Genomic DNA, 14,422 nt, shown 5'->3' with positions numbered 1-14,422 from the left:
AATAAGCATTAATTTATGCATGTTTCAATATAAAATTGATATATTTACTATGATCTCCGAGGTGTTGAAAGTATGTAAGTTGGTATGATAATAATACAACAATAATGCTGTAATTTATATTTGAAAGTTAAATTTAGTGAATTAATTGAATTATGTTAAATTAAATGATTATGGTGCCAAGTTTATGAATTGATTTAAAAATATGTCTATGGTACATGAAGTGCATTGAATTATCATGCATAAATGTGATTTCTATGATTATGGATATTATGGGAAATTGTAAGTTCATATGATTTTTAATAAGACAATGTGTAATTTAATGTTATTGCGTTGATATTAAATGAGATGTAAGTTTATATGTAAGTAATACATCACTATTACTTGTATTATGATATTTTATAAAAATATTGGAAATATATTTGTGGATAATTACTTGATTGGTGAAATAGTTGGGAAAGAGAGAGAAATCCCGGTTGAACCTTCGGAAAGATTGGATGATACAGATGGTATGTAGCTAGGTCACATGTATAGTGCTGAGTGCACATCATGTGTACAAGAGAGCTACAAGACATTATGATGTAGCTAGGTCGCATGGGTGATACTATGTGTACACCATGTAGACAAGAGAGCTACGGGATATATGTAGCTAGGTCGCATGCGTGGTTCCAAGTGAAGGACACCATGTAGACAAGAGAGCTACGAGATAAACTGGCTAGGTCACATGGGTGGTACTAAGTGTTCACCATGTGTACAACAGAGCCGAACTATATGATGGGTGGAGCTATGTGCTGAAACCACCAAGTATCGAGGATTGATCCGAAGTGTTGAACGAGAGACTCTCTATGTAACACCCCTACCCCGTATCCGTCGCCGGAATAGGTAAAGGGGCATTACCGGACTTGAAACTCATATCAGAACAGTAAAAATTTCGAATATATATATTTTTATAAAGAACATTCCTTTAGGTAAATACTAAAGACAGTCAGGGATACAATTTAACTTCTATAAGTACACATTTAAAAGATGTCATTTTCACATGGCTTATATACATTAACCAAAATATTCTTCGGCCACTGGTCTATTCTTTACATGGCATAGAATAAATCAAAACATAACAGTAACAAGCAGTGGGTAGTGATAGTGTGACTAGTTGCTGACGATCCCCGAGCCTGTAGCTTCCAAATGAGATCTATAAAATAGAGGAAACAAAGTAAACGGAGTAAGCATTACAATGCTTAGTAAGTTTTAAGCAGTGTTAACAGATAACAATCAAATTATAACATAGTTGTTCGTATCTTTATTTCACTCTTCCTTCGGGCATACCATCCCTTTACCGAATATGCACATCTCATCATATATAATAGGCAGATAAATTCTCACTTGATAGTGATCTCTTATAAACATAGGTACATTACATGTTTTCACCTAACTTTCCACATTGACCAAACGCACAATAATCATAGAACAGTCTTATTGCTTTACTCACACATGCGTCACATAACGACCTTGTGATTTAGTCCAAGTCAAGCTTAAATATAATCTCAAAATACATACCTGACCAACTTAACGCATTGAACGTATTTATTACCAATTGTTACTGTGAAGTCGTATAATCTTATGCTTTACTCGAATCTTCAGCGAAACCTTTAGCTCGAATAGTCCCCACACGTAGTTATCGGGTCTTACCCAGACAAAATCTCCACACGTAGTCATCAGGTCTTACCCGGACATAATCTCCACACGTAGTCATCAGGTCTTACCCGGACATAATCTCCACACGTAGTCATCGGGTCTTACCCGGAATATATTTCCAAGTTTCATATACATTTAATCACATGTTACAACATTCACATCGACTGTCATATTTGTAATTCATTTGCCTCATCAAATATCTAATAATACACACCTTTCACATTTGGTCATTCGGCCACAATATACACACATCTCCTACATACATATCTCATACATATTTCACACTAGCCATTCGGCGTTACCACACATACATATCTCATACATATTTCACATTAGCCATTCGGCTTTACCACACATACATATCTCATATATATTTCACAGTAGCCATTCGGCTTTACCACATATACATATCTCATACGTATTTCACATTAGCCATTCGGCTTTACCACATATACATATCTCATACGTATTTCACATTAGCCATTCGGCTTTACCACATATACATATCTCATATATATTTCACATTAGCCATTCGGCTTTACCACATATACATATCTCATACATATTTCACATTAGCCATTCGGCTTTACCACATATACATATCTCATACATATTTCACATTAGCCATTCGGCTTTACCACATATACAGATCTCATACATATTTCACATTAGCCATTCGGCTTTACCACACACATATATATTTATCTTGTACATCAATTTCAGCAATAGCTTATAAGCAACTCAAATGGTTTCATCAATGTTTACAACAAATTCACATGTTCACTACAAGCTGTTTTCCTGAGCAATAGTCACTCAATTATTTATAACTTGAGCTAAAAAACTCAAAATCAATTGCCATTAATTTTCCCTGAATATAGACTCATATATCTTCCAACGATAAAATTTTTAGAATTTTAGGTTTGGCCAATCAATACTAGATCTTTCTTAAAGTTTCCCCTGTTTCACTATTTGACTAATCTGACCACTCTTCACTACGAATAAAATTTCTCATTGTACAGAATTAAAAATATGTTATATTTGATTTCATTTGAAACTATACTCATTAAGGAGTCTAAGAATATAAATTTTATCTTATAACCATTTTTGTACAAATTATAATGATTTTCTAAAAACAAAACAGGAGATTTCGGAGTCATTCTGACACTGTCTCACACAACTTCCAATATCTCTTTATAGGAAATTTCTTTGCTTACACGGTCTCTTTTATAAGAAACTAGACTAATTAAGCTTTGAATACATATTTTATTCAGCCTATAATTCCACACTAACAATTTATAGTGATTTTCTAAAATCACGTTACTGCTGCTGTCCTAAGCAAATTATTACAATTTGCTCTTAAATTTCCAAGTCCAAACACTTATGAACTTACCATTTGAGTTTAAGACATATCATGGCCACATCATATCTTATTAAATCAACTCATTATGTCCTATTATGATTGAATTTACTCAACGTTTAATCACTTAAAACTTACCTCGGAAGATGCCGAACGATTACGACGGCTATTCGATCACTTTTTCCTTTCCCTTATCCAACTTTGATCCTCTAGGCCCTTGAGCTAAATCAAACAATTTACTTCCCAAATTAAACATAGTCATACGACATCCATATACATTTTATACTAGCCGAAATGTACCATCAAGATATACTTTACTCAAATAATTTACTTTGATCGATCATGTATAATGTTTTGTAGCTTAATAAATTTAACATACATTATGTATTTATAATATTTGTGCAGCCAATTATCCATGGTCATACACACACAATCAAAAATAAATACCAAATTTTCATATCCTTTATGCCCTAAGCCGAATACACTTGTCATGTTCACCTACATTTTTCAAGTACAACATTCTCATATTCGGCATTAGTATCAAGCATAATAGCCAATTCTTCCCACCTTGAATCTATGCATCTATTTAATCATAGTTTGTTCAAGCACTCATACAACAAGATACATCCAATTTAACAAGAAACAAAAACCTTATTTAATACAATTAACACCGAATTCCTCATGTAAAAAGTACCATTGCCGAATATCATTTAGTTCACCTTAATCCATCTCATGATCGAATGCCTTTAAGCTTAATATCATGGTATCGTAACTCAACATTTATCAATATGTCATTAACAAAATATGCTCATATCAAATTTACTCCCAATTACATCTCAAAATTCAACAAGCTTATAACTCATTAATAATTAAATTCCATTTCAAAGTATCAAAACATTATCAAATGTATACTCATCCTAAATGACCGAATGCACATTAACTAAGCACTTAACAATTTTCTTTAGCCATTGAACTCATTCGGCAATGATAAGGACAAATTTAACAAACCTTAAATTTAACTTATAATTGTACATATCTCATTCAAAACACCCACACCAATTTATTATCCAATCAACCATATCTGAAAACCTATCATACAATTAAAACCCTTGTTCAAATTATTATTCACTATAATACTATGGCCGAATCCCTCAATTAGCTAACATAGCCTCTTGTTTTCAATCTAAACACGTATATACAACCTAAATCCCTCTTTTAACACATAATTCACTATTTTGGAACTCATTTCCTAACTAATTTAACTTAGTCCAAAGCCGAATGCTATTTGAGCATTAAGCTCATGTTCTTTTCATTATTAAGCAAGTATTATAACTCAACTAACTTCATTAGCCGACTACTCAAGCTCATTTGAGCCACATATAGTAATTTAGTTTGTTTATACTCAATTAGAAATATTTCTCCTCACAAATTAGCAAAACATACACAATGTAACCCATTGAGCTCATGATCGAATGCTTCATGCATCACAAACACAAAATCACATACATGGGTCATTTTAGGAGCTTTAAAACCAATTTAAATTTCTCAAAATCCAAAGAAAAACATATGAAATCATACCTTAATTCCCAACACAAGATGGCCGAATGGCTTAGGTTTCTTCCTTCCATTTTTCTTTTTCCTTTCCTTATGGTTTCGGCAAGATGAAAAAAGATGATGGGACTTTGTTTTTATCACCACCACTAATATAAATTTATTATTATACATAATTCCCACCAATTAAAAATGGAGACAAGAGAACACATTGTTACATGCATGTGTTGGCTGGCCATTTACATTCAAAAATGGTCTAATTGACATGCAAGTCCACATTTTTGAATACATGCTCTATTAGATCACTTTATATTTTTACCAACCTATTTTACCAATGTTTCACATAAGTCCCGTTTCAAAATTTCACATACAAATGGCAAAATTAATGCTTGAAATTTTTACACATGCATTTACTCACCTCATGAACATAGAATATAACTTTCAATTATTTATAAAACTCGGTTTCGTGGTCCCGAAACCACTTTTCGATTAGGGTCAAATTAGGGGTGTCACACTCTATGTATTGCTTTGTGAGTTTTGTGATGAATAAGTGCAGGAACTTGGTTATGTGAATGATGTGTTCATTAAGTGACCAGGATGTGGTAAGGTTATAAACAAGTAAGTTATACATGAGGATGATTTTATGGTGACCTTTTGATCATGGGCCTATACTTGTGATGTATGAAATGTGGTGAAAATGATTTGTGATATGTATGTTAAAATGAGGTTAATACAAAGAAAGTGTGAAAGAGTGAATTAGCAATAAAACTGTTTTGGACAGTAGCAGTGACGTGATTTTGAAAAATCACCACAAATAGTATAAATTGAATCAGAGACTGAATGAGATATCAGATTAAAACTTAATGAGTCTATTTTCATATAAAAGAAACATACAAAGCAAAGGAGTTCTATATTTTGAGATATTTATGTTTTTGTGAGACTGATTCAGAATGATTACGTGATCCCCTGTTCTGACTTTGGAAAATCACAAAAATTTGGAGAAAAATAATTAGAGTCTCAAAATTATATTTTTAAAATCCATAATGGGTCTATTTTCAAGATAAATCAACAAGAACATTATCCGAGTTCTGTACTGTGAGATAATTATTTTTTAGTGAAAAGAGGTCAGAACTGTCAGAAAGTGAAACAGGGGAAATTTTAATGAATAAACTGTACTAATTGGCTAAACCAAAAATTATGAAAATTTTATGGTGGCAAGATATGTGAGTCTAGTTTCAGGAGAAATTTACAGATCTTAATTTGTAGCTCTGTAGCTCGAATTATAAATAATTAAGTGACTATGACTCGTGTGGACAGTTTGATGTGAACATTTATTAGTAAATTGTGAAATCGTACTTACAAGAATGCTATATACATTAAGGATGTGGAATGGAGAGGAGGAGGGGGAAAATAAATATATGTGGAATACATGAAAACTATGGTATATGAAATATTGATATAATGAAATAAATGATATGTGTTTATAAGAAAACAAAAAGAGAATGTTATGTATCATGACATGTATATATATATGACTAGTCTCAATGTAATGCTTGTTGGGTATGGAATTGAATTGAAATGTTTCAGGCAAACATGTTGTTCTATGCATCTGAATCATGGTATTTTATAAAGATATGATCTAGCTTTAAATATGAATGCTTGATGATTAAGCTGAAGATATTTGGTAAGATGATAATCTTGGTATAAATGTATAAGTGGTACTATAATAAACAATGTAAAATGAGTATGTAACAGCCCAAAATTGACCCTAGTCGGGAAGTGGTTTCGGGACCACAAAACCGAGTCATAAAAATAATTAATTTCCATATTCTATGCTTATTATGTGTGTACATGAGTATGTGGAAGTTTCATTCTCCAATTTTGCCAATTGTATGAGAAATTATTAAATAGGGATCGATATGAGACATGGTGAAAATATGATAGGCTAATTTAAAATGGTCTATTAATGCATGTTGTGAAAATGATGGGTTTGCATGTCAAATTACCCAAAATTTGAGCTAGTGGTTGGCCATGCTATGGGTGGAAACATGTTGGGAACATGTTGGCCTAGTGAGGTATGTAGGAAAAAAATAAAATAAGGAGTATGGGTAATAAAGAAAGGAAAAACAAAAAAATGACTGGTTGTTCCCCCCCCCATTGCCGTGAGCTAAAGAAAGGAAAAGAAAAACTTGTTCATCCTTTTTCATCCTCTTTTGACCGAAAATTCTAAGGGAGGAGGAAGGAGTTCTTGCTTCATGTTTGGTTTGGAAGAGAATTAGGAGGAAGTTTGGGCATGCATGTAACTAGATTGAGGTATGTTTGATATTATTCTTTGAGATTCATGTATATTTTAAGTTGTAAGTTTGAAATCTACCTAGCCATGGTTCAAACTTTGTTAAATGATGGAGATGATATTCGGCCATGCATGTTACATTCTTGGTTGGTATTTTGATGTTTGATGTTGTGGTGATGAGGCATGAAGATGAGTTAAGATTCGGCCTAGGTGGAGTTTGTGTTAATGCCATTGCATGCTAAATATGAAGCTTGTTAATGATGCATGTGATGGTGGATTGATGATTCTTGAATCTCTTTTTTTTTAGCATTTTTGAGTGAGCACATATGTGCATTGGTTGCTAGATGGGGAAGAATCGGCTAGCAAGTTGTGTGCTAAGGCCGAATATAATTTTTGTAGGTTAATGAGTAATGCATGTGCTAAATTGATGGAAAGGGAGAGGATGCTTTACTAGTGTATAAATGATATAAAGATTTTAGAAATTATTTTTGCTTAGGTGTATGGATGATTAGGTATATTCGGCCATATGAGTAAATATATAGATGATGTTAAATTTGATTATGTATAATGGGCCATATAGGGTACACATTGTGATATTAACTTTGATTCTCCATAATTGATCAAGTGGGTGATTAGTAAGGGTGATTGCCGAATATACTAACATACATATGCATGTGTCATTGGATTGTAAATATTTAGCAAGGCAGTTAAACTAGTTGATTTATTGATTAAGCTCAAGGAGTTAAAGGAGGAGAATCGAGCAAAGGCAAAGAAAAGATCATCGAGTAGCCGAGTTGGAACCATCTTACCCAACACAAGTAAGTCATTAAGCATATCTTTGGTATTGATTTAAAGGATCGTAATACCTATACCATTGTGTTTAATGAGATGAAATGTATACAAATGTATATGTAAGTAGAGATGAAATTTGTCGAATGTAAAAAGGAAGTGAAGCCTATTGAGTGGCTGGTTTTCGGCACTAAGTGTGCGGGCAATAAGTGTTCACAGTCATGAGATTGGCACTAAGTGTGCGGGTTTAAATTGTACAGCACTAAGTGTGCGAGTTTAAAATACATGGCACTAAGTGTGCGTGGTTGATTATTAAGCACTATGTGTGTGAACCCAATATATATTTTCTATAAATTATTTACATTAAGGGTGCGACCTTACCGAGTCGATTTTGGACAGCGGAAAAGGTAAGTGTGCGAACTTGAAATGCATGGCACTAAGTGTGTGAGTTTAAAGTGCATGGCACTAAGTGTGCGCGGTTGATTATTAAGCACTATGTGTGCGAACCCAATATATATTTTCTATAAATTATTTACATGAAGGGTGCGACTTTACCGAGTCAATTTTGGACAGCGGAAAAGGTAAGTACCTTGAGTTCATGGCTAATAGGCGCTATGTTTATATTTGGAGTTGAGCTTGGTAAGTTTTGAACCTATGTGACGATTATAGTTGAAGTCACGTACATAAGGTTCATTGTGGAATAGGTGAAAGTTCGTTTAATTGTATGATTATAACGAAAATAAAATGATGTATGAAAGGCCAATGTAGGACTTGGTATGATTGAACCATAGGGTTTAAGGAACTATGGTATAGTTTGGTATGGATGGAGTACTTAACCTCATTTCATTGTTTCCTGTTGTGATAATTTTATTAATGGATGGTTGTGGAATGCTTATGGCTTACTGAGTTATATACTCATTCGGTGTTTGCTTGTCACCTATTCTAGGTTTCTTGGACTCGTCTCTTTTTGCGTGATCGTGCCGTCGTCGAAGTCATCACACCGGCTAGCAAGTTTTGGTACTTTCTTCTTAGTCGGCTTAGGAGAACATTTCGGCATGTATAGGCTATTATGTTGTGTTTGAACTTTGGTATGTAAACTTTTAGCCATGCGAAAATGGCATAAATGTTCGGTTGGGTTTGGTTTCATAACGTTAGGTCGTAAATCTTGATAATTCGACCTTTTTATGCCATATGTCATGGTTGATTATTTTGGTGTTAAAATTCATGATATGGCAATAGTGTAGTAGGGGGATGTTTGACAATGATTAGCCTTTGGCATGGCTAGTCATGATCATAATTTGTGATATGTATGACGAATTACTAGTTAGATCAAGGAGAAATCACGAAATGGGCATAGTTGCTTTCGTAACAGATGCTGGCAGCAGCAGTGACGTGAGATTGAAAAATCACTAAAAATAGTAGGAGTGGAATTAATTGATGAATAAATTATGTAATCGAAGCTCGATGAGTCTATTTTCATATAGAAGCAACGAAAAGATCATATGGACAGTATGTTAATAGATATTCAGGTTCTCGTGAGACAGGGCCAGAACGGTTTCTAGATTCCCTGTTCCGACTTTGGAAATTCATTATAAATTAACCAGAGACAATTAGGAGTCATACCATATATGGATAGATTCCTCTCTGAGTCTAGTTTCTATAGAAACAAACGGGATTAGTATTGAAGCTCTGTGCAGGGAGATATCCAGGTCGTAATGCGCAAAGGTCAGTGTAGTCGATCCCTGTAACATGGGAGACTTTGACTAATAAACTGTACTAATTGGCCCGACCAAAAATTCTAGAAACAAATATGTAGACGGGCATATGAGTCTAGTTTCAGGGAAAAATCACGAAACTGATTTTTGAGTTGTGAAACTCAAGATATGATTTTTTAAAGCGACTAGTACGCAGATTGGCAGTGTCTGAGAAATATTTTTATAAAGGGTTTAAAGTCTGTTAACATCTCGTGTTCGACTCCGGTGTCGGTCTCGGGTTCGGGGTGTTACAGAGTATGAGAGACACATGTATGATGACATACAAATGCTATGTTTGTGGTTTAATTGAGGATGTTTAATCATTAAATGAATACCATGTTATATGCTTTTGATTTTGTATAAGTGTGTAAGAGATCAAGGTTGACCAAAGCTTGGAAAATAGCCTAGGTATATTCCACACAGGCAGAGACACGACCATGTGTCTCAGCCGTGTATGGAACACGACTTTGGGACACGGGCGTGTGGAGCCTTAAAGCATGAAATTTCCAAGATTTTTGTAAGTTCTCGGTTCAGTCCCAAACCCTTTCTAAAGTATGTTTTGGGCTCCGTAGATTCAAATAAAAGACTATGTGTAAGAGAATGACCCTTGAAATATGAATAAAATTTTATGGCTCTTATTTTAGTTTAATGTTTGTATGTTTGTCTGGTAACGCCTCGTACCTTAGCCCGGCCTTGGATATGGGTAAGGGGTGTTACAGACACTATGAGTTTTTGGGTTATGCCTATCGGACTCACTAATGCACCTGTTATTTTTATGGATTTGATGAACCGAATCTTCAGACAGTATCTAGATCGAATTGTGGTTGTGTTCATTTATGACATTTTGATCTATTCCCGTGATGAAACTGAGTATGCAAAACATCAGAGACTTGTGTTACAGACTTTACGAGGTAAAAAATTGTATGCAAAGTTTAGCAAATGTGAGTTACGGTTATCTGAAGTCAGTTTACTAGGACATGTTGTATCAACATCGAGTACTCAGGTTGGTTCGAGTAAAATTTCAGCTATACTCGATTGGAAACCTCCGAGAAATGTTTCTGAAGTCCAAAGTTCTCTAGGACTTGTTGGTTACTATAGACAATTTTTGAAAGGTTTCTCTATGATTGCAACCCCGATTACGAAGCTATTACAGAAAGATGTTAAGATCGAGTGGTCAGAAAAGTGTTAGAAAAGTTTTGATCAGTTGAAAGCCTTTCTTACCGAAGCTTCAGTGCTAGTTCAGCCAGAATCGGGTAAAGAATTTGTTATCTATAGTGATGCATCTTTAAATGGTTTGGACTGTGTGTTAATGCAGGAAGACAGAGTTATGGTTTATTCTTTGAGACAGTTAAAGCTGTATGAAAAGAACTATCCAACACACGATCTAGAATTGATAGCTATTGTGTTTGCATTAAAGATATGGCGTCACTATTTGTTCGGTGAGAAATGTCATGTTTATTCTGATCATGAGAGCCTAAAATATTTAATGACTCAAAGAGATCTAAATTTGAGAGAGCGTCGATGGTTAGAGCTGTTAAGAGACTACAAGCTTGTGATTAACTACCATCCAGGAAAGTCTAATGTTGTTGCTGATACTTTAAGCCGAAAATCACTATGTGGTTTATGTAAAATGAATGCGCATATGGCTATGTTTGATGATGGTTCAATTATAGCTAAGTTAGAAGCAAGACCGTTATATATTCAACAGATTTGTGATGCTCAGAAAGTTGATGATGATTTGTTAGCAAAGCGGGCTCAATGTGACTCGAATGTTGATTCAAATTTCTGAGTTGATGTTGAGGGTTGTTTGAGGTTTAGAAATAGAATACGTGTTTTTAGAAATTTAGACTTGAATTAGATGATTTTGAAAGAAGCTCATAGCAGTCAGTTATCTGTTCACCCGGGTAGTACGAAGATGTATAATGATTTAAAACAACTTTATTGGTGGCATGGTATGAAAAAAGACATGTCTGACTTTGTTTTGAAATGTTTAGTCTGTCAGCAAGTAAAATTCGAACATCAGGTACCTTCTAGATTGCTTCATCCGATCATGATACCTGAGTGGAAATGGGACAGAGTCACAATGGATTTTGTATCTAGTTTACTGTTGACACCGATTAAGAAACATGCAATTTGGACTATCGTGGATAGATTGATTAAATTGGCTCATTTTGTTCCGGTTCACACAGATTACTTATTTGATAAGCTCGTTGAATTGTATGTTTCTCAGATTATGAGAAGTTGCTTATAGACTGTTGTTGCCACCTGAGTTAGAAAAGATTCATAATGTATTGCATGTTTTGATGCTTCGTAGATGTTGATTTGATCCCTCACATGTGATTAATCTGTCAGAGATTGAGATTAAGTCTGATAGGACATATGAGGAAGGACCGATCCATATTCTGGCTTGCGAGGTTAAAGAATTGGGAAATAAGAAAATTCTGTTAGTGAAACTACTGTGGCATCGACACGGTATTGAAGAGGCTATGTGGGAGTCAGAGGAAAAATGAGAGAACGTTATACAAATCTGTTCACCGGTAATATTTTCGGGGACGAAAATCCCTAAGGGGGAGAGTTGTAACAGCCCTATTTAGATCCTATTCAGAATGGTGGTTCCGAGACCATGAATCCGAGTCAGAAAAATATTTAAAATTTATTTTCTATGTTTATTATGTGTTAATTTTTTGTGTTTTAATTTTACTGTTTGGATGGCCGACTTAATAAAAGGGCGTAACCTCGTAAAATGAAAAAGTTGGTAGTTAAATGTGAAAGTGCCTAATTGTTGTTGTCTTTATAATATGAAGTATTTATGTTGCAATTAGACCATAATTACAAAAGATGGACGGTTAAGGACATGAATATAATGTTTGTATAATTATTTCATTAAGGTTATATTAGTAATTAAAGTAATAACATATCATTTAATAAACCATAAAATAAATAAAAGGCATGCCGTCGTATTCTCAAATGGCCGAATATTTTAAGAAAGAAAAGAAATTAAGAGTTAAGGGTTCGGTCATATGCATGCTTAATTAAGGTATGTAATTTAGCTCGGTTTTTGATAATTTTTATGTTTTTGAGATCGTTGCAGTGTAATGTACAAAGCCCATACTTGAATTTCTGATTTTGATGAATATTTTGAGTTATGCCATTGATGAATAATTGAGTTTTGTGATGTTAATTGATGAATTATGAAATATATGTTTTGGATAAATATGTTTTGTATTGGAATTTTTGATGATTTTGAGTAATTAGGGATAAATTGAAAAAATAATAAATTGAGGGACTAAAATGTGAAATAAATGAAATGTATGGACTTGTATAAACGTGGGTAGCATTCGACCTAAGCATGGTGTGTGCAAATTTTGCATGTTTTGTGTTTTGTGCAATTTGGACTAAATTGTAAAAAAGTGTAAAATGTTAGGATAAAATGGTAATTTTCCCATTTATGTGTTCTTGGACTAAATTAATTGAAATTATGTTTGAATGAGTTTAATTTGAATATGTTTAGATCAAGAACAAAAGAAATCGGACTTGGATCGGGGACAAACCAAAGTTGTCGAATAATCATTTTGTTCTGATTACTGTTGTCCAAGGTAAGTTTATAGGCAAATAGATGTTGTAAATTTCAATATATGTATATTAAAAATGCTGAATTGAATTGTTATAATTGTTTTGAGAATATACCAAAATGATTTATGTTTGAGAGCATGGTTACGAGTTCGATTCGATCAAGTTACGACATCCAAAAGCCCCGTTTGAGCCTTAGGAATAGATAGGATATATATGTCATGACATAGGATTCCGATATGTGACGTGCAAGTAAGACCATGGCATTGATATATGTGTGTGAGTAAGACCATGTTTAATACGTTGGCATCGATATGTGATTCCGATATATGTGTGCGAGTAAGACCACGTTTAATACGTTGGCATCGATATGTGATTTCGATTTATGTGTGCGAGTAAGACCCTGTCTGGGATAGTGGCATCGATATGTGATTACATTTAAGACCACGTCTGGGACATTAGCATTGTATGATATGTGTGATTATCTAAGTATCCTATTCAATTTCGAGTGGTTCAACGGGCAATGATAAGTAGTGATCGAATGTGTAAAACGAGCTAAGTGATCAGGTATGAAATAGCTGATTACTTATTTTAAAATAAGATAAGTTGGTTATTTGAAATGTGACGCAAATTATACATTATGCTAATATAAATATATATGTGTATTTGAGAAGTATATTTGGCCACATGATATGTATAAGTATGAGATATTAAAGTTTGATTCATACTATATGCTTGTGAGTGTGTATATTCGGTTCTATAATAGTACTATGGTTTAGAAATTGAATATTACTTTGATAATAGATACATGTATATTCGGCCAAAATAAAATTATATATGGAAGTATATGTTATATATGAAATTGTGTATTTGAAATTAAATATGACTATGAAAGCATAAAATTGATTTAGTTAAATTGAATTGATATTGTTATTCAGATATTTATTTGCTTATGACTTACTAAGCTATGATAGCTTACTGTGTGTGTTTATGTTTGTCTCTGTTTTATAGATTTTGGAGACTAGTTACGAGCTTGGGGATTGTCAGCGAAGTTTATCACACTATCGAATGTTTCGGTATTTTTATAAAGTTGAACTTAAACCTATGGCATGTATAGGCTAGCTTATGTTTATACTTGATTTTGGGTTATGTAAATATGAGCCATGCGAAAATAGCTTAATATTTTGTTAAGTTTGGATTTAGAATGTGTATTTATTGTTTAAATGGATTTATGTTTTAGTTATGTGAATATAACATATGTGTATTTGTAAATGTTTGAAATTTATGTCTCGTCCGGTAATGCCTCCTAACCCCTCTCTAGTGACGGATACGGGTTAGGGGTGTTACACCCTGTGCCTGTGTTTTGACACTGAAGGCAGTATACTTGTTTCAATGGTGTGTCGTGACATCCTATGG

This window comes from Gossypium hirsutum, chromosome A02 (genome assembly GCF_007990345.1).
Source record: "Gossypium hirsutum isolate 1008001.06 chromosome A02, Gossypium_hirsutum_v2.1, whole genome shotgun sequence".
NCBI classification, from domain to species: domain Eukaryota; kingdom Viridiplantae; phylum Streptophyta; class Magnoliopsida; order Malvales; family Malvaceae; genus Gossypium; species Gossypium hirsutum.
This window is presented reverse-complemented; position numbering follows the sequence as displayed.